The 18550-nt window shown below is 34.6% G+C and overlaps 1 protein-coding gene and 1 pseudogene across 2 annotated transcripts in view; both read right to left on the bottom strand.

The window, feature by feature from the left end:
* The window catches only part of Ccser1 (coiled-coil serine rich protein 1), a 610743-nt gene that overhangs the window by 484671 nt on the left and 107522 nt on the right, over nt 1-18550 (bottom strand). The window lies entirely within an intron of this gene.
* On the bottom strand, nt 4040-4213 carry LOC111813738 (annotated as a pseudogene).

Raw genomic sequence — 18550 nt, 5'->3', positions numbered from 1 at the left:
TAAAGACAAAGAAATATATGCTCTGGAATGTGTTAATAATACACATTTATCCATACTTTTTCAAGAGGGGAGTATCTCCAGGGTGGCCATCTAGCAAAATCTGTAGATGCTCAAGTGTGGTGTATACAATGGCATAGTATTTTTCACATGACAAAAAGTCCATGAACGTTTCATATAGACTCTCTTTTCCCCAAACATTTTCAATTCATTGTATATCAAAATCCATTGATGTGAAACCCATGAATGAAAAGGGCTCACTATATTTAATATTGTATATATGCAGCATAATTTGTGCTATGCATTGACTATCAAGTAAGTTATGCAACACAGCATTATGAAATGTGCCATATGGATCAAGTTTTGCTGAAAAAAGAGGGTAAACTAAGAGCTAGGAAATTGCAGTCTTATAAATAGATCTGATTCTGACTGCATCTGTGACTAGGTGTCAAATTCCTTCTCTCATACATTGAAAACTGAAACTCAGAAGACTTGATTCTTTTTAGATGTAAGATTGTACTAAAACTCTGCTTTTGGGTATAAAATATAAGTGGCATTAAAATATCTGTCTTGCACTCACAATATTCACATTGCTGAGGATAACTTCATATTCTAGCTTCTGTTACACTTACCTTCCTTTCTCTTTCCTTTTTCCCCATGAGTAGAGAGACTGATGCCAGGGTATTTGCACTGAGCCACACCCCTCACAGTTTTTTTCTTTTTTGGAGACAGAGTCTTACTTGCTATGAAGCTCAGTATGGACTCAAACTTTCAATCCTCATGCTTAGCTTCCTAGAATAGCAGCATGCACCACCGGCAGAAAAATGATTCTGTTCAGAAATCACTATGAATTTTTCTGATATGAGAACCTGAGTACAGGGTGCTGTTTGACTTGTTTCTAATATAATATATATATATATATATATATATATACATGATATCAAAGATTATGTTAAATGTAATCTAATAATCTGTTATATCATGGATATTTAAATATTTGTGTTTTGCCTTATATAAGTTAGAAACATTACACTCCATTTAACTTGAACAAAGCAGTTAAAATTAAACATGTTATGAAAAATTAATACGTACTTTGTGTTTAATTGTAGTTTCTAAAAATAAAATCTTTGGTATGTATAGATGGAAAAATAACAATCAGTGCTCATCAAAGCATGCAAGAACAAAGAATACTTTAAATATGTGAGTCTCTATCATCTCCTGCTAAGGAACACTCTTTAATGTTGTTCAATGTAATACTTATTACCTGAGGGAGCCATAAACTACAGAGACTTGATAATAAATAGTTCACCTAAAATACTGCCATATTAATGATGAAACATATATGTATCGTCCTGTAAATCGTTACTATACATTCAGAATTAGAAAAAATGTTAATTTGCAATCACCCAATGTCCTTTAAACTTGATTATAAGCCAAAAAGTTTTCTTAGTGGCCCAATGGACAGTTGTGTTACTACAATTCTATATCCTATTATGCTTTTACTCAAGAGATAAATATTCTGCAGAATTTATCTATAGTTAGTTTGCTAGTTTCTTCCTTAGTATTTCATAAACAGGAGAACTAATTTTTAAGAGATGTGATCTTGGGGCCGGGGAGATGGCTCAGTAGAATAAGTGCTTGCCTGGCAAGTGCAAGGGTCTGAGTTCAATCCCAGGTTCCGAAAAAAAAAAAAAAAAAAAAAAGATGTGATCCTTCCAAAATAACATTTCCCAAATGCCAAAGTTTACCTGTTGTTAATAAAAAGAACAAAATGAAAAGACAGAGAAAACACAAGAAAGCACAAGTGTGATCTCACATCACCAGAGATAAGGTAAGCAGGTAATAAAAACACTCTGAGAGATAGGAACGATAAATACAAATTTAAAATGAAAATTAAAACATGAATCTAAGTAAAAAGTTATAAATTCAACATTACAAATCTTTTTATCTATTGAAATATCAAAATTTGAAAATATTAAGCTTAAAGAGAATATGATCAAAGATTAGCTCACATTTTACCTAATCTTCTTGTCACACAATCCATCAATATACATCCCTAAAATCAAAATTATTAACAACTCTTCATTTCAAAAGTCCTTATCTGCACTTTTCAAAGAAATCAGAATGCAATATTTACGCAAAAGAGTTAAAATTGAGACACTATGAAAAGAAAAGATAGCAACCTGCCAAAGGTCCAGTATGAAGTGAATTTTTAAATAAATTATTGTACTTAGTTTTGACATATTACAGCATCATAATGAAGAACATGAATCAGGAAATCAGTTTAATTAACTGACTATGTAGTCAAATAACTCTTAAATGGCTTCAAAATAGCAGTATGTTAATGAATCAGCATATCTTACACTGTTTCTGAGACATTCTGTTGCTTTTATTATGCTACAGAAAGCAAAAAAAAAATAATTTAAACTTCACAATTAACTACTTTGAAGATAACAATATACAGTGTAATAGCTTTTTTTACTTATTTATGAAATTTTCTTTTAGTTTTTCATAAAATAAAAAAGAAAATAGTTTGGCACTGTAGGCCTCTACCCCAAAATCTCCAGGGAACTCTCCTGTGTCTGCTCTACATTTTTATGGAAGGTTAAGAACTATTTTGTGTGGGCTGGCAAGATAGCTCGGCAGTCTAAAGCACTTGCTTAGGCAAGCTGAGGCAGGCACTCAGGGTCCGTGGTTCAAAGGCCAGTATCATGTGGTGCATCAGCTCCACCCCGAGGGTGGGCTGAGCCAGGCACAAATAAAATAGAAGTGTCTTGTGATCTCATGCTTTGATGATTTAATGCTAAGTACTTTTGTCTCTACTGCCAGAGCCAATACAATTAATTCATCAAGGAATTAGAGGGAAAATTTGTAAGAAAAAGCAAGTCTAGGGAATCTCCAAGATATTAGCCATAAGATTTAAATTAAGTGTCTCTGCAATGATTAAGAGTAGGAAGAGCAAAATTTGAGAGTCTAATGGGGACAATTCAGGAGTTTGCTTTGGGAGATATTTCAGAGACTTAACAGAAACCCAAGAGAAGACCTCAAGAAATGGTAGAATGTTGGTGGGCAGCAGAATAAAGAATCATGGGATGGAGAGAAGGAAACTGGTAATTCTGGCATTAATAAATCTTAAAGCTCTAAATAAAATACAGCCTTGTATAAATTAATAAAAGGTATGTATGTGTGCAAATATATATATAAAATATTTTAAAAGTCTAGCTCAAAATTTTAACTCATCTTACTACAATATCTGCCAATTTATCTCCCTAAAATCAAAATTATTAACAACTCTTCATTTCAAAAGTCCATTATCTGCACTTTCCAAAAAAATTAGAGTGTAATTTTTATGCAAAAGAGTTAAAACTGAGACATTATAAAAAGAAAAGATAGAAACCTGCCAAAGATCCAACATGAAGTGAATTTTTAAATGTATGATTCTCCCTCTTTCTCTCTCTCCATATATATATATATATATATATATATATATATATATATACACACACACACATGAAGTCTGAGAAATAAACTCCAAAACATGCTAATTATTTGAGTAACACAGGCATGAGAAGCACCTCATTAAGGAGACTTAGAGGAGAGGAGGAAGAGAGATTAATACTCCTTTCTAGAAATCAAAGGACGAATACACAGAGGATAGAGTAATAGCTTGTATTAAATGCCTAATATATTAAAATTAGTCAGAGAATATAATATATGCAATTTATAAATATAATATAGAGAATGTGTAGATATCTAATGATTTAGCAACATATTATGCTCACTGTACCAAAAGTGAAAAATTATACTATGATTATAAAATTCATTGCAATCACAAAGTTAATGTTGGAAATGGGATTCAAAAACACATGCAGCTAATGGAGAACCTGAATGGTTTTTCTCAAGACTGAAAATCATGCAGGTGATTGTGCAGGACAAAAGCAAAGACTGTCCTGATTTTTAAGCCAAAATTCTTAATTTTCTTTATTATTATTTTCAAAGTTACATTTCACTAACAAGACTCATGCCATAACGTTTTCTTTTCCAGGGGAAAACACAATGCAATCCCCAACTACCACAAATTATGCAGTCGAGTGTTCCATATTTGGGGAAATCGCAGCAGTCAGCACACCTGGAGAGCAACAGACGAGTCTCACCCAGGTCTCACCCAGGGGAAACCACCTTTGCGATCATGGTATCTCCCCTGCCAGGTAAGTACGCTGTTATAAGTTTACCATTATTTTTAAGGCAGTTATTAAGAGCCTCATATGACTCTACTGTGCAATAATTCAAATTTAAATCATTAACAATTTTAGAACAGCATTTCTGAACATTCATAATGTCCAATAACATGTTTATTTTCTAGTACTATCCTTGAATATCCACGATTACCATATCCATATGGAGATCTGGGGGTTCAGTTCAAAAAGGAGAACGGTGAGGTGCTGGGCTGAAGAAACAGCAGTCATCAGTGCTACAACCCGATGATGCCAGGAAGCCACTACTGTCCCTACTGTCCCCCACACCATGTTGCAAAGAGGGCAAGTAGAGGGCCACCTACATTCACACATTCAAGGCTGGAGGCAGGACATGACAATGCAGATTTTACAGGAGATGGGGAGTCATCTACCAGCGATATCATTTACTTCTGGTTAAAGTTATTCACTAAAGAGCACATGTTCTTTCTTTCAGTTGTATCACAAGTCCTGAGAAAGAGAAACCTGCTAACCCAACTATATTACATATACCAAACTGACTTGGAAAATCTGTGACTCCTAAATGAATATGAAGGCTAAACTGACAGAAAGCAATGAAGCACTACCATTTTATCTCATTCACACTCTACTGAATAAAGAAAAAAATTAAATTTCCATTTCTATTCAATTACCACTAAATTGCTGGTAATTAAAAACAATAAGCAACGCCTGGCCAGATAGCTCAGCAGATCAAAGCGCCTGCTTACACAGATACAGGGGCTGGAAGTTCGATCCCCAGACTGCCATGACAGCCCCAACCACAGGGCACACTGAGATGGTGAATGAGACTGGGCATGGTAGCATGTGCCTGTAATCCCAGTGCTTGGGAGGCTGAAAAACAGGAGGATCACTACGAGTCTGATCTGTGTACTCAGACCCTATAGACCCTGTGCTAAATACATTAAAAAATAAATAAATAAAATAAGCACTGCAAAAGAAAGAAAGTAGGAAACTGGTATAGGATTGCATTACTTTATTATTTCTTGAGCTATTAGTAATAGATTTTCCTTGCTCAACATAGACCCTCCATTGTAAAGGTATTGTATGCATTTTCACTATACTAATGCCTTACAAAATTATACAATAAAATGTTAACTATAATTGTACTAGCCTATAAAATTTCAGGTAAAATCAACTTTTCTTCTCAAACTGAAGTGTCAGGAGTAGACACATTGTTGCTCTATGGTGTAGTGACAAGCCCTTTCACCAGCAATCACTCATGGAACAAGAGCTCAATATCCAATACATCTAAGTGAAGGTAGAGTCAAGTTAAGTGGCAATATTTTTAAAGAAAAGATTTGAATTGTTTTTTTAATCTTTTCTTAAGAGAATAACATATAGTTAGAAATTAGAAACATAACAGAATTTCACTAAACAAAATGATAGGAATTCAACAATGATTGTTATATTGCATATGGTTTTCCTCAAATTAGTTGTTCAGATTACCAGTAATCTTATTTTCTCTATTTTGTTTTGTGCTGAGACTTTTGCAAATGACTCAGACACATCAATTAGACAACATTTATTGTACAGTTTCAGTTTAGAGACTTGCTCACTTATTTTAAGGCACAAAATGGCTTTGCCCATTACTTTTTCTCTTATGCTGTCAAACCAACTATATGTATTTAATTAGGTAGCCTCTGATTTTAAGGTTTCAGCCTGTAACTGCCTCTATTTGTATAACTTTATTGGAGCGGTCATCTAGATTTTGAGCTTCTTTAATGTCTCCGTGTATATACTAGAAGCACTACTTTCTTGCATGTGAGGATTAAATGAATTTTTCATTCATCCATGTAAGATGAGCATCCTAGGAAATTAAAAACAAGCAACTAAACCTTTTAAAAACCTAGGCATTTAACTTAAAAATCTGCTACAAATCTTTTTATCAATGTTATAATTTCATACTTATTCTTCACCCATAATGTCTTCCCATCAAAATTTAAATAATTAAAATCTGAATATTATGGAAATCGTCCTTTCCCTATCCCAGTATTACAGAATACAGAATATTAAAATATAAAGTATTAAATTACACAAATATAATTCCTTAAAGTGAAACCCAATTCCAGAGGAATTATTTCATTACTTCTACATGTAATTTACTCTTAATTTTTTCTTGTCCATTTTCTCCTACAAAATAGATCATCTTGACTTCATAAAATTTTACTTAGCATAAAGTTAGATCTATCTAGTCAAAAAATCATTAAAAAGGTATCACTATTTCTAAAATTTTATACTGCTCACTTGAATTTCTGGTACTGGATAAACTTTTTATTACCACAAACACAGAAAGTATCTTCAAATGTCATTAGCCCATGTAAATGTTTGCTAATAAGTCCACCAAAAGCAATGTGTCAGATACAAAAGATCAACCTATTAGTCATTAGTTGCAATCACAGATACACACACACACACACACACACACACACACACACACACACATACACACACCCTTGTACATGCACTTATTGCAGAGCTACTTCCAGGGGGAAAAAGTTAGGATGTAAATAAGTAAAGTAAACATATACTTTGCTATTCAAAAATCCTGATTTTACTGTACAAAAAAAAGAGCCCTATTAGTAAGTTTGCTTTCAAAGCTACTGAGTTGCTATATTTCTGAAGCAGTGACTACAGTAGAACAATCAGTATGGTTGCAAAAATCTTTAAACATCCAAATCCCTGGAGGCAGTAAAAACTGTCAATAAAATGGGCACTGGCTATGTGATGCATTTTAATTTACATATGGTTTTAAGGGTAGTAAGATAATGTGAATTGATTTCCCATTAGATGAATTTCATTTGGCTTATATGAGAGATTTAAATGCAAATAGACTGAATAGCTAAAAACCAGAAATCTCCTTGAAAATGAATTTTGACATTCCCATGTAAGATTTTTTCTCCCTTTTTTTGTTTTATCCTTTTATACAGTTGAGTTCATTTTCTTCCTTACAATGAGTACATCTAAAGTTGAAATTCAAGTATTAGATAAAAACTGATATGTAAATATTCTCTTTCATGACTCATCAAAAATCATTTAAGGGATAAAATAAGTCCCAGTTATAACTTTAATCCCATTAACTTATACAAAGAAGAAAATGGCAACTGAAATCCTCTTTGGAATTATACTAGATAGGTGTAATGTATAAATGATAATCCTACTGGAAGTACTGAAGTTTTTCCTAACATTTCGGAAGGACTTGAACTCCTTGGAAGTCATGCACCATATCTACTGCACATGTGTTCTTTGCTCGCTGATGCCTCAGTTACTCTTCAAAATTTACTTCAAAATTGATCTAGATTCTGATGCTGCTGCCCTGTCCTTGGACCAATGAAATGATCATTCTCTTCATGTGCCTTGCTTCACAGACTGTTATTTAATTTTGGTCAATGATCAATTTGTATTCTCCAGTCTTACCCATCACATTCAAAACCTCTTATAAATATCAAAGGATAGATCATCACTAAACACATCACCACTGCAGAAATGATGTGAAACATAAAGCAATAGTTCTCAAGAATTAAAACTTGAAAATGAATACAAAAACTACCAACTCACACATTTGCCAAATGTAAGGATAATACTGATGCTTAAGTTTTGACAATCCACATAATCTTACTCAGCATGCTATAGTTTTCAATGTCAGAATAGTTTTCTGCTGCACCCTTTCTGACTGTAACTCTTTGTCAGCATCTGTCATGTAGAACACAATCTGAACCAACTCCTGTGCTAACACTGTTACCAAGAATAGCTTGCCATAAATAAGTTTATGACAATATTTTCCAGTGAAAGTCATCACTTCAAATATGCTTTATAAATGTTGTTTTACAACTTTTATAAACAGGAGAACTCTGAGTGATAAATAAAATAAATAATAATTAAATAAACAATAACATTATTGTATATTCCTGATATGGGTAATGTTATACACCAAATGTTAAATATTTGTGCATATTATACAGATTACCTCAATAATTTGCTTACATTTCATATAATGGTACTACAGCTTACGAATACAAGTATTCATCATCTGATGGTTTGCCAACAAAGTATGCCAGGCAGCTCTTCCTATAAACTAACAGTCCTGTGCCTGCAAAATGATGTAAGAGCTTCCAAAATGAGCCCACGCCATGTTATGCCTAAGATATTTGATATTTAGACAGATTGTGAGGTTAAGCTTAACAGCCTAGGTTGTATGGTAATAACAATAAGTTTCTTTTCTGGAGGGTTAACAGCCTAAGTTTGTAGACCAAAATTAGAGAAAAAGGGAGGCCACAAGGAAAGCCAACATTTTGGCCCTAGCCTTCCAAGGTCAATTAAGACTCAGGACATATGAGAACCTATACTGTAACATCATGTAACTCAGTAGTGTCCCAAATTTTCTGATCAAGGAGATTATGGGGCCACAGAGGAAAGTGATCAATGATGTAGAGAGTGCCTATGGAGAGAAAACACTCTCTCAGGCTTTCACAGAGAGCACATTGGCCAAGCAATGGCCATGACTCATCCACATGGCTGACACTGACAAAGGTTCTACAATCTGAGGTACAGGATCTCAGGATAAATCCTGAGGGGATTTCACTCACCTTATCAGACCCAAAAGCTACAACTCTTGTTGCATAGGTCCTGCTTTACCTTGGTCTTAACCATCCAGCAGAAAAGTATAAAAATGAAGTATAAGAAATAAAGCCATGGTGTTGGTTGAGCTGTAGGGGACTCAGGTCAACAATTTCTGACATTGTCAGTGAAGTGGAAGATCCAATATTATTATGGACTACTGAGCTCTTTTAAATTATTTTGCTGAGTTAACACACCTATAATATTCAAATAATGGAATTTAACAAAAAAAGGGTATACAGATACACATTTTGTATCTGTGTATTTAAAGTGGTTAGGATAGTTATATAGTTACACTCTCTTAATGAATAGAGTGATTTGTTCTAATGGTGTTTGTAGATAGGATATCATGTCCGCATCTTGTACAGCAATTAACCACTGGGAGGAATGTATGCAATGTGTTAATTATTGAAACTGTCCTACCAATTTGATTTGAAACTCTCATTGCTATTTGTTTATCAATAAAATTATGGGAAAAAAAATTAAAAACAACAACAAAAAAATGAGCCCATGGTTACACCTATTTTCATCAATATTTCACTCAAGAGATACACATTTCATTAAACAAACACTAGTCTAATATTTTTCAAAGAATTATTACTTCTCTTTTGCTAATAGACTTTTGGAACAATGTAAAATTTCTACTGTAACCTGGCAAATAGCACAAAGGGCTCCTACATAAACCCCCTATTATAACCTATCCCCTACATTCTTAATATATTGTAACAATAGGGTGCCTTACTTTTTCCTGATGACCTTTTCACCTACATAATGTCAACAATGTTCTATGTAAGCTGTCATGTCTACTTAGATTTCTCCTGGCTGAGACAATTTCTAAAACTTTTCTTGTTATTGATAATCATGTCTATACTTTTTATTAATTTTGTTGAGAAACACAGCAATGAGAAGTTTCAAAAACGATTAATAGGATGATTTTAAAGTGTAATGGTTAAAAATATTGTATAATGCCTGTCATTTGAAATTTGACTTATTATTATGATTAGACTGCAGCTATGGGTTTTAGGAGGAAGATTAGACATACAAAACATTAATATAACATCCTATGAAGTACACAGTGTTTGTCAGTTTTCTCCACTGAACCAACATTCATGGTCTTAGGTTCTCACCATCCTGTGTTTTTGAAAGGGAAATCACTATGTACAACCAACAGTTTATGGATGACACATTATGCTCCTCTTTCTTCAGTCTATTTATATACTTTATTTTGGAGTAAATGATAATTTTAAATAAATATTTTAAGGATACTTATTTCCAATAAAAGAGAACCTGAATTTACTTTCAATTTAATCCTGCAGTTCAATTTGTTTATAGCATTTACTGTATTTTAATGTAAGTTTTGTATGCCTAATGCAATTGAATACATGGAAATGAATGTACTGTTTTTCTTCCTCCAGAGGTGCTTTTGCAAAATAGTTACCTTGCTAGTAAGTTTCTGAAAATGGAGTTTACTTTGCAACAAACACTTTAGGGTTGAAAAGCAGCACCTTCAAGCTATACATAACTTGTTTTCTTCATAAAACATATCTGGCATGCCTCAAGATTATTTGGGCATCTCCAAACATTCTTTTGGCTCACTGAATTATATCTTAATATTGGTTCCAGATAAATGGTCATATCTTTATATTTCTGTAATGACTTTAAACATGTTTTTATTCTGTGATCTATCATCTCTCTTTCTCCTTCTCTGTGTCTCTGTCTCTACCTGTATGATTTTCTCTCTTCCTCTCTCTCTTCCCTGCCTTCTTCATTCCCCTCTTATTGTCTCCAGTCTGTTCCTAATATACAAATGGACACACACACACACACACAAAAAAAAAAAAAAAAAAAACACACAAAAAAAAAAAAAAAAAAAAATACCTGCTATAAACAAAGAGAAATAGAGAAAATGTATGGGAACATGGTACAGTTTTGGTTACTTTCTGCATTGCTAGGAAAAAATACTTGACACCCACCATTAGGAAGGAGTGGTTCAGGGCCCAGGGAGATAGCTCAGCAGAATAAGCACTTGCCTGGCAAGCGCAAGGGTCTGAGTTCAATCCCCGATTCCGAGAAAAAAAAAAAAAAAAAAAAGGAAAGAGTGGTTCATTTTGGCTCACAGTTGCTGATTTTAGTTTATGTCAGCTGGCTTCAAGACAAGGCATAGCAGCGAGGAGCCTCTTGGCCTGGTGCTAGGAATCAGATGACAGTCAGGGGAGGAAGGAGGGAGATACACCCTTCCAGGCCACACGCTTGTGACCCACCTCCCCCTACAGCACCTGCCAACATCACACTTAGCTAGAAACCAATCAGTGGACTCACACACAGAGAATTATTACCCCTGTTGTGGCTTGTTTCTAGATACACCGCCCCACAAGCCTCATGTAGTCACAGGTGGGTTTTTTTCAGAGGTGGATTGATCTAAAGTGTGTGATGCTGCAGTAAGAGTGTGTGGTGACTAAGTCAGTCCCTTCATTGGTTTAGCACTGCCCTAATCCCAGTAGCCTAAATTGAATGTTATGGACAGAAAAAAAGTAAATAAGGCCACTTGCTGGTCTCCTTGCTTACTTTCTTGTGCTGTCTTCTGCCTGCCATGCACTGTCTTCTCCTCTGCAATGCTCCTCGGCCAAGCTCTCCTGCCTTGCAGCCAGCTGATTATGGCCTCAAATCTCTACAAACAGAGCTAAATAAAATTTTCCTCTTTCACTTTGGGTGTCAGATATTTTGTCACAGAGATGAGAATGTAACTAAGTAAGATACCTCCTGTGATCCAGTAAATTTTTCTCAACCCCCAAGTATGAGCACAGGGTTGTGCTTTTTTATTGGAGGGGGGAATCAAAATATAAACCAAGACAGGTACATGTATTTCTTTACTACAATCTATGCTGATGTCATAAAAATACATATTTGTCGAACTCTGTTTATAATGCACAAAATCAAGCAGAGACAACAGAATCAAAAAAGTAGAATGTATTTTTATGTTAAATACAAACTCACTTATCTGTAAATGTTTCTAAAAGACATTAATCCACAGAATTTATTTTTCTCTTCATAACTAAAACATTTCAAGTGTATATTTTGTTATTAATTCTCAATTTTCATGAGATGGGCAGTATCCTAAAAAACTCTTTTTAAATTAAAATATGGAAATCATATTTAGCACATATGAAATGTTGTAAATACTAAGCTAAACATCATCAATCATAGGACAAAAGAATTCCCTCTTCTGGCATCCTGTCTTGGTTAAGTTTTTTGTTATCACAGTATGTTGCAGACTGGGTAATTTATTTAGAATAGAACCTTATTTCTCATATTTTAGAAGCAGAGGAAGTCCAAAAGGAAGGCACCAACATTTCATCTATCAAGGATCTTCTTATTCTAACTAAATGTGAAGGAAGTCAGAACCAGAATGTGGAATAAGCTAACCAAACACTACGGAAGCTTCTGAAGGCCCTCAATGCCCATGTCCCTCTTAAACGTCCCTTTTACTACCCTCACACTGACAACTCCAGAATTTTGGACAGTCACATTCAAGCCATCGTATACCTAAAGCTACATATTTCACAAAGGAATGACCTAATGTGTTAGAATTAACTCCAATACCTAAGGTAAGAAAACCCAATTGTCTACAGATAAGAGGATAAGATGGATCTGCTAAAGCAAACACATGTAATATAATTACAAAGTCTTTCTCCAGTAGCAAATATATTATTTGGCTATAAGTTTGGTTTATCATTGACAAGGAGCTTTATTAAGATGAATTTTTGCATTTTGATGCTTACACTATTTACTTAAATTTTACTATATCTAAATTAAGCACATTTATCTGTACAATTCTACTACTGAGTAAATGTATCCACGTATAACCTTTCTTCATATTGATGGAGACAGACAAAGAAATGGGTCAAAGATTGTAATGTAGGAAGAAAATAAAAAGAAAGCTTAAACCTTAAAATTCTTCCCAATAAAACATTTCCATTTTTTCATACTAGGCTAAAGATTGCATATTTTTAGCAAACATATTCATGTCCTGAGGAGTTATTGAAAATATAAAGGTAGAAAGGGAACAATTAAAAATTAACACATTCATGTAGTCTATCCCTTATTTGATTTTGAACCTATCTGTGGGATCCTAGTTGCAAAATGCTTCAGGCAAGACAAGGCATACTAAAAGATCTGTGCAATATAGCAAAACCACAGGTATGCCACTTACCCAAATTGGTTTCCATTCCTGATAGCTATACAAAGAGCTGTATTATAAAAGAGGTCTGACTAATAATACATATTAATCATTAGGAGGGTAGTTTGCCTTGTTCTAGAATAACAAAAACTCTCATCATGCCTTTAAGCTCTAAATTAGCATATATAAATATATATTCCTGACTGCAATTAAAATCAAATTTAAAATACACAGAATTTCAAATCTACATTCAATTATATGTATATTCTCCCAAGTTATTGGAGTTACCAAAGAAATGTATTGCTTAAAATTTGTATAAAATATATTCCTTCCACTGGATGTTTAATAAAAATAATCACTATACCTTTGGACTACACCTTCTATAATCAACATAAATATTTTAAAGGGTGTAACAGACAGGCTTTGTAGAATGTTACAGTCATAGTTCCTTAGAAAAACAAAGTCAATAATTAGACTAAAACACTTAACAAAAATTTACTTCTATTTTTAAAATTTTTTGTTAGCCAGTTTGAAGATACTAGGTAAATGATCTTATGAAAGGGAAAAGGACAAATAATAAAAAGACTGAAATTTTACTGTGTAATTCCTAAGAATTTTTTGCTTTCTGAAAAAAATAAACCTCTTATAACCCACTATTACTCTTAGAGATACTTCAGTATTTTTTCTCCAGTGTTCCTTCTATTGAATTTATTCACAGAATAACCTCCAGCTTTTATTGGATTTTACTTTGAGTAAAACCTCTCTTAGGTCTGGACCCACACACTTCAGTCCACAGAAGTGTTTCTTCTCCTGTGTATAATCACATGCTCATTGAGCCCGTATTGTAACTGTCTTCTACTACACTCCCTTTTCATTTCACTGGGCAAATATTGACTCTTCCAATAGATCCATGATTTTCACACTTCTGTTAGTAGTTCAACACTGATATTTAATGAAAAAGGAAATAAAAAGCACTTCAGAATGAGAACACAGCATGACCAACACGTCCTCTGTGAAAGAGAAAGTAGTACATTCATGCAATCAGTATAGTGCCATCGATTCCTACATCACTGAAGCCTGCTAAGCTTAAGGTTTTCAGTTACCACACGTTTTTCCCTCTACAACTTCCAATTTGATAAGCCATGTTCACAACAATGCTACCTTCCAACACCCGTTTATCCTTCACTTAAAAGCTAAAATATCACTTCCCAGAAGGTCTTTCAACATATGCTCCATATCTGCCCATGACACATGATTCTTTTCTTTATTAACACTTAAAACCACAAAATTTTCCATCGTACTACATGCTACCTGGCTCAGATTTGAAACTTGTCTTAGTTACTTTTCTCTCATTGCTCAGACAAAATACATGATGGGCAAAGTTAAAGAATGTAGGTTTATGTAGCTGAGAGTTGGTAGAGGTTTCGGTCCATAGTCACCTGGCTGCCAGGTGGGGCGGCATGGCAGGGGGCCTCGCAGGGAACAGTTCATAGTGGGCAGAAGGTAGCAAAGCAAGCATAGGACAAGACAGGCCTCTCTGTCCCTTATATTGCATCCAGGCTACCCTTAGTCTTGGCTTTAAACCATGAATCAATCACACACTATAGATCAGCAACCTCTGAAAAAGCCCCACATATGACTGCATGAAGCTTTGGAGAAACACCGAGATACAAGTCATAACACTACTATAACACCAGGTGCTTCCTCCTCATGAGTAAAACAGTCACAATGATCAAAGGTTTTACTTAATAGAAAATTTTCTTCATGTGGGTAAGAGATTGATATCAGAGAAGAACCAAGTTTTGTACCAAGGATGCCACCGATAAAAGAATTTTTTTAAAAAATGACATTAGCAGCCATTGGTGCCAGAGAAATAATCTTAAAATACCAAATAGTTCACACAGAGTTAATGAAGAAAAATAATGATTGAGTAAATAAAACTAGAAGAGGAATTGTCCAAAGAATGTGGGGAATCAAGAATAATTATGTAGTGTACTGGCACAAACCTGTAAGAACCAAACTTGTGAAGGCTGAGGCAAAGGGTCGACAAGTTCAAGCCTAGCATGGGCAACTTAGCAAGACACTCTCTCAAAAACTAATCTTAATAAAAGAGTTGAAGTTATAGCTAAACAGTAAAGCACCCATAAGTATGATGCCCCAGTAATACATACATAAAGTAAAAAAGTAAAATCAATTAAAGCTTGTGACACCTTATTTCAAACTTAGTAGAACTGTGCCAAAAGGGAAACTATGTGGGACAGAAACAAAAACATAAGGTCAGTTTTGGATTGGCCTTTGTATAAAATTTAATATATATAAAATGCCATCAAACAAACCTGCTAGCAAGCTATAACACACACATTTAACAGAACAGGGACAGGTTGGCAGATATACTCTGGAAACACTCATTTTAAGTACAGGTTAGGGTCAGTCTATGCTATTTTCACAAAAGTATAAAAATGTAAACTATAAAAAAATAAAGTAATTTTTAGTAAGAGGAACTTTTCTCAAATATAGTACACGTGAAGCCAGTGAAGGTCAGAACACAATGAGCCACATGAAAGCACCACTGCACATACAACAGTAGAATGTTTTTGTGAGTTCCATACACAGAGAAAAATGTAACTACTATGGCTAGTACTATAGAAATGTACATTTTCACTTTTGAAAGTGGTAAGAGAAAAACATTAACATTTTATTAAGGGTGTATAATCAGAAATGGAGGATATCCTAGATTCTATAAATCCGAGGTGTGCTAAAGCAAAGATAAATGATTTAATATTATTTTATACTCGTCTTACAGACTCCTGTTTTCTTTATTTCATTTCTTTTTTTTTGTTTTTTTTTCTCTGTTATTCAGACGAGACTTGAAATTACAATTCTCCTGCCTCAGCCTCCCATGTAGCAGAGAATACAAGTATGTACCACTGAACTCAGTGCAATTATTTTTTGTATCTGAGACAGCACTGCTTTCAAGATAAACGTTTTATTTACCTCTCCAAAAATATCTTTCCAAATCAGTAACAAAATGCTTTATTACAAATATATGATAATCAGAAATATCAAAATGTAAAATAATGTTAATCTTTAAATCATTGAAATGTTATCAAAAAGAATACCTGGTAAATTGTATTTCTATTTTCATTACAATATTTTCTCATTATTCCAAATAATATATACTTAAAGATATCATGCTTTATGAATGTTCTACATGAAAAAACAGACCCAAGAAATTGTTGGCAAATTTTTTTCCATTCAAAATTTTATTTTTTAAAGAGATAAAAAAATAGTAACACAACAACATTAGAAATGATACAGCACTTCACTAAACAAAATGATGGGAATTCAACAGTGGTTGTTATGTTACATAATGTTGTCTTCAAAGTATTTGTTCAGATTACCAGATATAAACATGCAAAATTGGTGAAAAAATTAAAAGAAAAAAAGGTAAGCATTAACTGATCCTTTCATAGGTAAAATAAGCAGTATAATTATCCAAACTATCCTGTGTATATACACATAGATTTCTTGCCCTTCCTTTTTTTCTTTCCTCCTTTCCCTCATCTCAGTTCTTCTTTCCCTTTGAACAGTTTCTTGCCCTTTCACAGTATCTGTTGTACTGTTTAGATTTTATTTACTCTTCCAGTTTCTTACTCATAAGTGAAAGAAATCAGATCTGCATGTATGAGCATTTTATTGTTTATTTCAGGTAAGATATTTTTAAATCCCCGCATCAATGAGTATGTATGAGTGATACACAGTACATATGAAAATCACAACAGGAAAAAAAAAAAAAAAAACCTAACTATGATTGCATATCCCCAACTTCAAGGATGGCACAATTACAATGGTAAGCCGGTTCTATTAGAAAATGTTTCTCCATGCCCTGTCATTAGTAGAATTATAAGAGAGTGGTACACTTGCAACTTTTTTTTTAGTTTGGTACTTGGTCTCACTATGCAGCTTGGACTCATAGTGACCCTCTCGCTTTCAGCCTTCCCAGTTCTGGGATTACAGGCATGTACCACCATGCCCCAGACTCAGTGGCTCGCTCATTGTGCTTGGAATTGGGGCCAGCACCGCTGGAGCAAATTTTCTGAATATTTATACCAGAAAAGATTTCTTCTTTCCATCTCAACCATACTTAGAAGATCCATTTGAGACCCTGGCTGAGATGTTTCTGAGATCCCACTGAAAGAATCACACTGTAAACATAACTCTCAGGGATGAGTTCACCCAGCTGAGAAGTCCACACATAGTGCTGCAGGCTCTCCTTCACAGAGGTGTGCCCTATTCTCTGGGAAAATCTAGGCTTTTTTTCATATTCTGAGAAGAACACAAATCCTGACGTTAATCTTTGTACAGTTTCTGTTGTGGAGTTCAGGTGATCTCCAGAAGCCATGGATGACAGAATTCTGCTGCTGCCCAATCAAGGGATCCAGCAAAGCAGGAGGAAAAAGGAAACCTCACTTCTATGGCTGTGGGAGGTAAGCATCCCCAGTGACTGCATGCGTGGCTGTGACACCTGAATGAGTACAGGCCTCTACTATAAGGGGCCTACTCTTGTGTCTGAGATTGAAAACCACCAACTAGCAAACAGCTGACTGTCCACATTAAGGACACGTCGCTATTTCAGTCTCCCTTTGGCATAAGTTAGCTCCTCGAAATAACTAATTTTCATGACACAACTTTCCCCAAAGACCTGTAAGCTCTTCAATAAAAGCATCCACAAACAATCCATCCCCTAAGAATCGTTACATCCTTCATGTTAATTCTTCACCTTGCTGCTTCCACCAATTCTATAATCATAAGTGATCAGATCCTGATCTTTATCTTCTCCCAATAAAGATGCCAAAATAAAAGACCTGCCCTCAGCTATATTCAAATTCTCAATAAATCCTAACTATTCTTTTCTCTCCAAAAACTATCAGAGTTTAGTAGGAAGGGCATTTCCCCTACCTCTCAGTAAGCAACAAACTGAGCCTTGTTTTTTCAAAAAGTCAGCATTGAGATGACTAGAATGGCATCAATCAAAGCAAATCTTTATCTAATTTTGCACACAAAATATACAGGTATAGAGAAGATGGTGCATATTACACAGTACTAATGGATGACATCCCATTATAAACTTCTGCATAACTTTAATAAAATGAATAAAATAAAGAGAAATAAAAGGAGGGCTGGCGAAATAGCTCAGCGGACTAAGTGCCTTATTAGGCAAGCACAGGGACCAAGATTTGATCCCCCGCACCACAAGCCATGCCAGTCCCACCCAGCGCTCACTGAACTGGCCACTGAGGCCAGGTGTGGTGGTGTACACCTAAAATCCCAACGCTGAGGAGGCTGAAAGCAGGAGGATCACCATGAGTATAAGCTGTGTAGGGAGACCCTCTACCAAACACATTTTTAAAAAGGAGAGAGAGGGCTGGAGAGATGGCTCAGTGGTCTAAAGCACCTACTTAGAACAAGCTTGGCAAGGCATCAGGGACCACGGTTCAATCCCCCAGCA

Source organism: Octodon degus, unplaced genomic scaffold (genome assembly GCF_000260255.1).
Source record: "Octodon degus isolate 3935 unplaced genomic scaffold, OctDeg1.0 scaffold00218, whole genome shotgun sequence".
In the NCBI taxonomy this organism is placed as follows: domain Eukaryota; kingdom Metazoa; phylum Chordata; class Mammalia; order Rodentia; family Octodontidae; genus Octodon; species Octodon degus.
The sequence above is the reverse complement of the archived record's forward strand: the minus strand, read 5'-3'. Positions and strand labels throughout refer to the sequence as shown.